Below are 9,252 nucleotides of genomic sequence, written 5' to 3' on the forward strand. Positions count from 1 at the left end.
ACCTGTTAAAAAAAAAAATGGCCACATTAAAAGAAAGGTCCTATAGCTTCTCAGCCTTTTGGCTAAGATCAAGTGTGTAAAAGAAGCCTCCTGTTATTAATGGCACTGAGGTTTTAAAACAGCAGTGCATCAAAGTAAAGCCTCAAGACAGGGTCTTTTTATAGCTTTTAGCTCACAAAGACATGAGCCTTTCACTCACCACTGAACGGGACTTCTTGATTTGGGTAGCAATATCCTAAGTGGCTTTCAGGAAGCCAAACTAACTGCTGAGTATAGTCAAGAGCACAAATAGGCTTCTCTGAAGATCATGTCTTCCAGGTTACCCAACAAACCCACACTGTCCTGACACTGACAGGGAGATAAATGTACTGCTTTGACATTCAAACATTGCCTGTCAAAAGGAAACTCCAGACACACCGGTACACATACACACACACACACACACACACACCAGCTCCCCTAGCCTGAGCCTAGCCTGCATGGGTTATCATTCCCATTAAAAAAAAAAAAAAAAAAAAAAAGAGTAGCCACAAGTACACGCCTGGAAAACACCAGGCAGGCTCCTTGGGTCAGGCTGCTGACTCCAAGAGCATCAAGGTGCGAAGCTTCAGGCTGCCAGCTGCTCACCGTGGCAATGGCCAAAGAACCAATGAACTCTGGTACAGAACACACAAAGGTCCCATCATCATAGTCGAGCTCCACTTGCCTGTACCGATGTGAATGGAAAGAGCTCTGAAGGGATGCTCAGACCACAGGGATATTCCAGAAAGTAATATTAGAGCATGTCCTCCCCTCTAAATAAAGTTTGTCTTTTCTCGTCCTTGGGTTTAAAAATAAAGGAAGACAGAGCTGACCAGTCACCCACCCACCCCTCCCCACCCAAGATTTTCAACTTCAAGATTCAAAATACACGGACGCCAAAGTGGTTTCACTTGCATATCCAAATAACTTTAATACTGTGGGACACGTAAGAGGGGAAAAGGTGACGGGCAGATGGGCGACGCTTCAGAAAATCCGCGTGTTCTCCCCCTTGCCCCACACGTCCGACTCCCAGTGTTCCTCGGATAAGCACCGTGATGTCACGTCCGACCCGCGACTCGCATTCTGGCCAGCTGGCCGCTGGCCCCTCATCCCCAGCAGGAGCAGTGGACATGTAAACTGTTGCTGCAGCCTCCTGACAGTCCACGGATAAATCAGAGCAAGCTGCAAAACTTCTTGGCTAGCTCAGCTGTCCTCCAGGGGCCCTGAACGCCCACGCGGAGATTTTGCAGTCCGCGCTACCCAAGGGGAACCCTTCCTCAACCTGTTCGCAAAGCCTACACAACTGACCGCCCTCCGAGTGCGTAGGATGGGGTTCCCTCGGCTCCCTTCAGCAGGACCCCCAAAAATCAGCCGGAGGTGGAGCGAAGCGCACTCCTGCCACTCCGACCCTCCGCTCCGTCCCATTGCCTGAGGTCCGTGCCCCACTCGCTGCCTGCGGTGTCGCCGCCAGCCAGTCCGTGCATCCACCCAGCCGGAGGGTCTCCGCACGCTGCTTCCCTGGCAGCCTACCTTCCCGCAGCCCCATGCCAGACGCGTCCGAGAAGCTCTGCTTCCAAGTTCCTGCACCTGGCAGGGAGAAGGAGCTACTGAGGCTGCCCGGTGAGGAAAGAGCAAAGTCTGTGCAGGTTGCGCTCCTCCAGCCCCAGCCGCTGCCACCTCGCACCCCCGCCCACTGGCCAGCCAGGGGGCCCAGCATCCTTGGCTGCGGGTACAGCGCGGCAGTACTCACCCGCCTCGCCCCAGCCACCGCCGCAGCCTCTGGGAGCCGCCAAGCGTCGAGTTTCCTGCGCGCAAGAAAGATGGTGGTGTGTGTCGGGAGACCACCCATTCCAGCGTCTGGCAACCCAGTGGCGACTCTAGCTCCTCCGCTCTGGAGGAGGAGGAGGAAGAGGAGGAGGAGGAGGAGGAGGAGGAAGGAACGGCGCAGTCGGACGCCATCTGCTGTACACCTCTGCACAGCCATTGGCTGCCTGGTGCGTCCCGGGGAGCCGCGGGGCGCAGGGAGCCACCTTGTGCCTCGCCTCCCCCCGCAGCTGCTCCAGTGCCCCTCCCTTCCTTTCCTTCCCCTGCCCTGCCTCCTCCTCTTTCGCCCATCCGCGCGCCCTGCGACCCTTTGCTCGGCCCCCATCCTGCTCCCCCGGATTGGCAACCATGTGGTGAGCTGCACTCAACCTCCGCTCCTCTGTCCCCCCGCATCCCCCGCAACTGTTGTCCGCAACTTTGAAGCTTCAGGGTGCAGGTGCTGGCTGGGTGAGAAAGACTCCTTAACTGGCTTGAATCCGGGGTACCGCACCCGCTGACTGCTGCGGAAAGGAGCCAGCGCTTCGTGCCTTGGGGGTCCACGAAGTGATGGGAGAAAAAGAGGAAGAGAGAGTGTGGGTGCTCTAGGTCCCCATCTGTCACCCGCCCCAACACTCACGCGCAACACTGAGAGATATCCAACAGAGCGCGCGCAGGCACACACACACACACACACACACACACACGGAGCCACCTCGCAGGGTCCACAGGCTCCGTGCTGCTCCGCAGTGCCAGGGCATGGGAGGACTTCAGTGTCACTAGGAAAAGACAAGCAAAATCTTTGCAGGATATGTGGAAAAAAGAAGGGGAAGCCCTGGGGGCGGTTCCGGGGCAACTCCAGCGGCTGGTTCCTCGCCTGCTGCCTGGACACCCTACTGCTGAATGGCTCAAAGCGGGGGTCAACCTCCGCCCACCGGAACCTGGGAAAACCCTACCTCCGGGCCTCTGATCTACTGGGTTTGCAGTCCTGGGGCGAGGTGGTATGGGGAAGGTGCCTTTGACTGCTGGGTAGCCGAGGCAGTGGAGCAGTCAGAAGAGTCTGAGAGGGCTCAGGTGAGGCCGGAGTACAGAGCAGGGCGCATGAGGGCAGGTGAGGCGCAGACTCAGCACTGACAGTCATTTGCTCATGCCCTGACACTTACTCCAAGCGCTCATGGCTTCTGACACCTTTGATCTAGGGAACTTCTTAGGTTGACTCTGAGAGGGGAAGTTGCTTCAAAGGGGGAGGTTGGGGGGAGCCTGAGGAATATCTATTGCCAATTACCGGGTCTTTTGCCTGTCACGTCTCTCTAAAAGTGTGAGCCCAGCGACAGCAAGGATCCTCTCTCTATCATATCTGATGGCTGGCACACCATGGGTGCTTAAACAGAAGCGAAATAATAATGATAAAATTAAAGCTTGATGTCATAGCACAAATTAGATTAAAGAGATAAATAGAGCGGCTAGGACCTGTCACAGGGGGAAAAACACAAAAGAATAAAAGTGCCATTGTAAAGGGAAATGTGAACCTGTTAGTGAGGGGCTCCAGCCATCATGCTGTGGGATGGATTCTGAAGTGGGGAGAACCTTACTTAATATTTAAAGCAGCAATCGGCATTCTCCTGGTGAGCACTGTCATCACAGTCTGACATCGTTGTCTTAAAAATATATATCAGCTGCCATCCAGATCCCAGAATATTTCCCCAAATCTAAGCCCCTGATTTATTACTCCCAAGCGGTTAAGTGCCAATCCTGGGAGTCTGGGGAAAGAGAAACTGGTCCATTATGTTTTATCGTAATCTTGATATATACTGATCAATAGCCAATGAGTCTCATTTAAGTAACTTGAGGAACAACAGCCAGAGAAAAACATTTCCGTTTTTCTGAACTGTTACACCCAAGCTACTGCCTCCCCAGAATCAATGCTGCGTTTTCAGGCCACATCCCATGCCTACACGTGTGTATGGTGGAAAGCTCTGGGTTTGCAATCTCTCTGGAAAGACATGACCAAGGACAACTTCTGAGTATGTCATTTGTGGACGTCTTAGTAGTTCTCTGTCCCCTCTTGCTTCAGAAGCAACATTGCTGGTATTTCAGGACAACAAACATCCTAGTCTAACATGCTGGCCCATTCTCATAGACCCTTTGTTTTGCCTCAATGATCACTTATAATGTTTATCAAAATACTTTTAAAAATTATTTTAATGGTACATATTTTGAGGTGCTCATTCAATGCATGTATTCAGTTAGTGATGGTTAAATCATGTTGATTAGCACTTCCATCTCCTTAAACGTTATAAAATTTTATTCATTAACAACTATACACACCTACGGGATACAGTGCAACATGTCACCAGAGGTACATGGTATATACAAATCAAACTGTGATTTTTATGATATTACTGTCCTCATCTGCTACATTGTTTGTATTTGTTCTCCTAGTTTTTGAATCTAGAATAGGGGATAAAAGTTATGTGGCAATTATGTTCTCTATATTGGGCTTCTCAAAATAAAAAAGGAATTCTTAAAAATAAATATTAATTATTTCTAAAATACAAAGAATCATGGGTATAAAACATTGTTACATTTCACTCCTTTAAACTATGGAATAGCTACTTTTCATAAAGGTACTATCTCTATGACAGGTGTTCCAGTAAGTCAAAGAGGATAAGATGCTGAACTTTATCAGACATCATGCAGTTGCATACAAATCTGGTAGAAAGAAAATGTAGGCAAAGCACTTGTTCTAACTCTGTATTTCTACTTCTAGCTAATTATGAGTTTCTTACCAAGATAGCCAGCTTTGGTCCTTCATAAAAGTACTGCCCTCAAAATCTGGATTAAGTTACAAAATCAAAAGTATAAGCTAAGGGTCAGTGTTCTGGCACAGTAAGTGAACCTGCCATTTACCGTCCTGGCATCCCATACTATAGTGCCAGTTTGAGTCCCAGCTGCCCTGCTTCTGACCCAGCTTCCTGCCAATGCACCTGGGAAAACAGCAGAAGATGGGCCAAGTACTTGGTTTCCTGACAACTACATCAGAGACCCAGATGGAGTTCCAGGTTCCTGGCTTTGACTTGGATCAATCCTTGTCCTTGTGGCTATTTGGGGCATAAACCAGCAAAGTGGAAGCTTATCTCTCCCTCCCTCTCTCCTCCTCTCTCCCTTTCTCTTCCCCTCCCTCTCTCTCAGTCACTCTGCCTGTCAAATAAATAGACAAATCTTTAAATGTAAAGAAAGAAAAGGAATAATCAAATCAGAGAAACAGGCATTTGCAAAAAAGACTATAGATGAGGGACAGAAACTTGACAAAATAAGTGATCAAACAAAAGGATTTGGAAGAAGGTAACCTTGATAAATAGATGGCTTGATTACCTTTCAGGAATGGATCAGTGTCCCAGTTATAGAAAATAAACTGGAAATTAGAATTTCCCACAACCCAAGACACAGGTGCCAAAGGCCCCAATGACTACATTTCTAATGAGTATGGAACAAAACAACAAAAGAATAGAAGAAAAGGGGTGTGTGAGGAGAAGCTCTACTGGAATCAAGTCCCTAATAGGAACCAAATGAGAGTCACAAAAGAAAGTCACTCTGTGCTATCCAAGTACTGCTGGGGGTTAAATTTTCATATCTGTTGATGTGTGTGCTTTCCATGGATTTTTCTGAACACGATCCTAGCCACACAGTCTATCAATTTTGGATGGAAAAGCACCATTTAAATGAAACAAACAAGCAGTGACTTTAAACAAGAGATAAAGAAGCTCATCAATCATGAAGCACAAATTGAAATAGGAGTGAGAAATGCAAGCATGAGCTAGTATGTTGGGCTTTGCCACCCAGGAAGTTGCTCCCCAGATCCACAGTGGATCATTCATCGAAGCAACGAATTAAGTCAAATAGTCAGTCACTCTGGGGGACAGAATAGAACAGGGAGGAAGGAGAAGAAGAACCATGATTGTCTCATTTACACAACTTATTCAGGCCAATTTCAGGTTGGATGAGATTCTGTGGCAAATAGGAACATTTTTTCTGCCAAAAAAGAGCATTTAATCCTGGCATATAGATGTAAGTTTTGAGCCTAGTCCAGTAATTTGATTTTGATGTGTCAACATCTTAAAATACAACATAAAGATAATGTCTTGAGAAGTAGTGTAGTGGAACTCCACTGGCTAGTGGCCCAGCTCATTCCCTCTGCAGCACCAACAATTTCCCAGCACACTCTCAGCATTCACAAACTCAGCCCTGAACCATCAGCCTCGAGTATTTGCTCAGCAATGTACTTGTTGACTAGCTACTATACACCTGGCCCTGTACTGGGTGTTGGTTATTCACTGGGCTGAACTCCTGCCCTCACAGCATTTATAATCTAATGGTGGAATAGTAAACACAAAAGTGTGCAAATAATTATAAATGTATAATGTGAAAAAAGAAGAGTTCTGAGAAAAATCAATGTGGTAGAGGGAAGTGGAAAGCAAGGGTCACGATCAGGCAAGATCTCTCAAAGGAAATGATGTTTAAGCTGAGACCCAGAGATAATAAGGGATGACATTGTTGAGGTTTCTTTTTTTCACACATTAGGCATTATATATATTATTTCATCTTCATAATCACCTTCATTTGGCAGGCACTATTATCAGTTACATTTCACAATACAAATCTACAGAGTTTAGGCAATTAGTGAGAGTCACAAAGCTCTAAGTAGAGAAGTTTGATTTGGTCAAGCAGTCTGGCATTAGCGTGTGCATTTTTAACAGCTAAGATACATTGCATCTCATGTAACTAGGCAGCCAAGAAATGGGAGAAGAGAGCTATGTGACTAAAAACCCTGGGGCTGGAAGAGCTTGGCATATAAAGAACCCATTAAAAGCCAAGTGAGAGTGGGGTGGGGAGAGTGCCACGAAGCAGGGTTCAAGAGGCAGACAGTGAGTACAGCTTGCAGGTCTTTGCAAGCCAGTAGTTGGTCTGAACTCTGTGAGTGATGTGATCTGATATCACCCTGGCGCCGTGCAGAGACAAAGAAAATGGCAAAGTGTAAATGGGAAATGAGTGAGCCAGGCAAGTAACAGAAAAGGAGACAACCAGATAGATAATATAGACACTTGGGAGCCCTTGTTCATCTCTTCTGTTCTACTTCTTCCTTTCCACTTCTCCTCAAATCTGACATCCAGTTGTTTACTTCAACATTCAAAATTCTGAAGTCTTTATCTCAACCCCTGGATCTTGGGTCTTCTTTCAGTCATATACTAGTATCGTGGAGAGGAAGAATAGCAATGAGCTCCTACTTGGTCACCTCTAGGACCTTTCTCTCTGATCTTTGTCCTAGGAGCAGGCAACTTCCATTTATATAAGAAACAATTCTGACTAATACAGAAATAATAAAACCCCTAGAGCGACCATTTGGATCACATTCATAATGACTTGGTTTATAAAGACCAGGTGTTATGTAGATTGGAGCTTGTTATTATCCAAAGATTTGGCAACCTTGATCCTCTTCTACTGGGCTTAAAGCCATGTAATACTCATAGGCCTAAATGTCTTTGATGAGTTGGGCAAAAGAACCTGTATCTTCTATTTTGCTGTTTTCCAAGGACACCAGTCTCTGTTGGGCAGCAGGTCTCTTTACAAGTAGGAAAGACAGAAAACATTGGAAAATGGGAGTGTTGTCAACAGTGTTCATGAATGGAGGGTATGAAAGGTGAAAAGGTAGAAGAGCTTTTCTTGTTTTATTTTTTTTAATTTCTTCATCATTTAAACTATAATATCAAATTAGGATGGAGGACAATATAATTTACACTGAAAGAAAATGTTTCAAATAAGGCTTTGTAACTTTTCCAGTATTTTCTGCACAGATTCAGAATTATGCCATCTTCCTTGCTGCTAGATATCTCAATGACTCTCCACCTTTGTCCATATTATATGTTACCTTCTGAGATACTGTCACATCATTTTGGTTCCAAGGAACCTGTTGCTTTCATCTTGTCATTTTATATGGATCCCTTCATAAATATCCATTCCACAGAACAGCCCTCACTGACCTTCCCCTATAGGTAATAACATGTTGCATCTCTGTATATCATTATTCATCTTGCTTTCCTTCACACCATCTATCACAATGTGAAATTTTGTTATGTAATTATTTCAATGTTTATTATTTATCTTCTCATCAAGAATGTAATCCCATGAAGTGAGGGAAAACACACAAACACACACACCATACTTACAACAGTCGCAGATACATGGTGGGGCCTCACTAAACATTGAATGAATGAATGAATTACAACCTCATCAAATTTGGAGATCCTCCCTAATCTTACCTTTCCACTCATGTTTATCATCACAGCCCAATGTATAGCTCTTGCTCTGGTTCTAGGGTTCCCTTCACCTAACCTTTACAGTCAGTGAAGCTCTAAATCAGACCCTGTCCCTATATTCTCCCCCCACCTCCCACCCAGGTCTTGAACATCTTATTTCCTTTCAAAGTCTCATCTCTTCTAAGAATTTTCCTAGGTTAAATTTTATGTCAGATTTATCTGCTTCTTTCATATACCAAACTCCTACAACTACAACACACACTGTCTGTGCTTTTCAGTTTTTCAATTAACTATGCTATCTCATACTGTTCTCTAATAGTTTTACATCTATTAGCATAATCCCTTCAACCACACTGTTAGTTCCTTGAAGGTAAAGATTAATATAGATATTTCCTTTTTACCTCCAATACACAACTTTTGGTTAGTATTTGTGGATATGCTCAGAATGCAAAGAATCTGAACAGAGTGTGTGGCATCCTTTGGTCTTGTGTTGTTAATAGAAACACTTGTCACCTTATGTTTGTAACAGTCAACACCCTTATCACTATATGTATGGGAGCTGATCTTGCCAAGTGCCAGGCAAGATGTTCATTCATTGAACAAACACTAAGAATCTGCATTTTGCAGACACCATTGTAAGCACTGAGGACAGTCCTGGAGGAGGTTATTATCCAAGGAAATTGACATTTAAATTGTAAATGTAAATTGGTATTCTGTGGACTGGACGTAGTGGAAATCCCAAGGAAGAACCAATAGTCTAGTCTGGGGTGAGTCAAGAAAAACTTGCCAGGTTGGATCTACCCAAAACCAGAGCCAAGAAAAAAAAATCCTGCTCAGGTTTTGCAACTTGCCAGCTTCAAATAATTTATTTATTAATGCAGTATTTTTAGTGTCTTGTGCTCCAGCCATGACTTAACTATAAGAAATCATGACACAGGCTTTCTGTCACAACCAGCAGTCTAAGTGGAACCAACTGCCATTGCAGCATCTAAGGAGCCTGTAAAATTATTTCTTCCTCTAAACTACTCAGCATTTCAGTGCAAGGATCCTGTTCTTTTATCCCTTCTTCTCTTAGCTTCCCAGTCATCACACAACCCCAGCTTTCCTTTTCTGCTGA

The 9,252-nt window shown here is 45.2% G+C and overlaps 1 protein-coding gene across 1 annotated transcript in view; it reads right to left on the minus strand.

The window, feature by feature from the left end:
- THSD7B (thrombospondin type 1 domain containing 7B) overlaps positions 1 to 2,000 on the minus strand; it is a 985,451-nt gene extending 983,451 nt beyond the window's left edge. The window contains exon 1 of the mRNA XM_051849593.3: positions 1,772 to 2,000. The gene's annotated coding sequence lies outside the window, so the exon portion shown is untranslated. The remainder of the gene's footprint in view (positions 1 to 1,771) is intronic.
- Positions 2,001 to 9,252: the final 7,252 nt, after the last annotated feature.

Source organism: Oryctolagus cuniculus, chromosome 3 (genome assembly GCF_051225735.1).
Source record: "Oryctolagus cuniculus isolate XC-2025 breed Fujian yellow rabbit chromosome 3, ASM5122573v1, whole genome shotgun sequence".
Taxonomy (NCBI): domain Eukaryota; kingdom Metazoa; phylum Chordata; class Mammalia; order Lagomorpha; family Leporidae; genus Oryctolagus; species Oryctolagus cuniculus.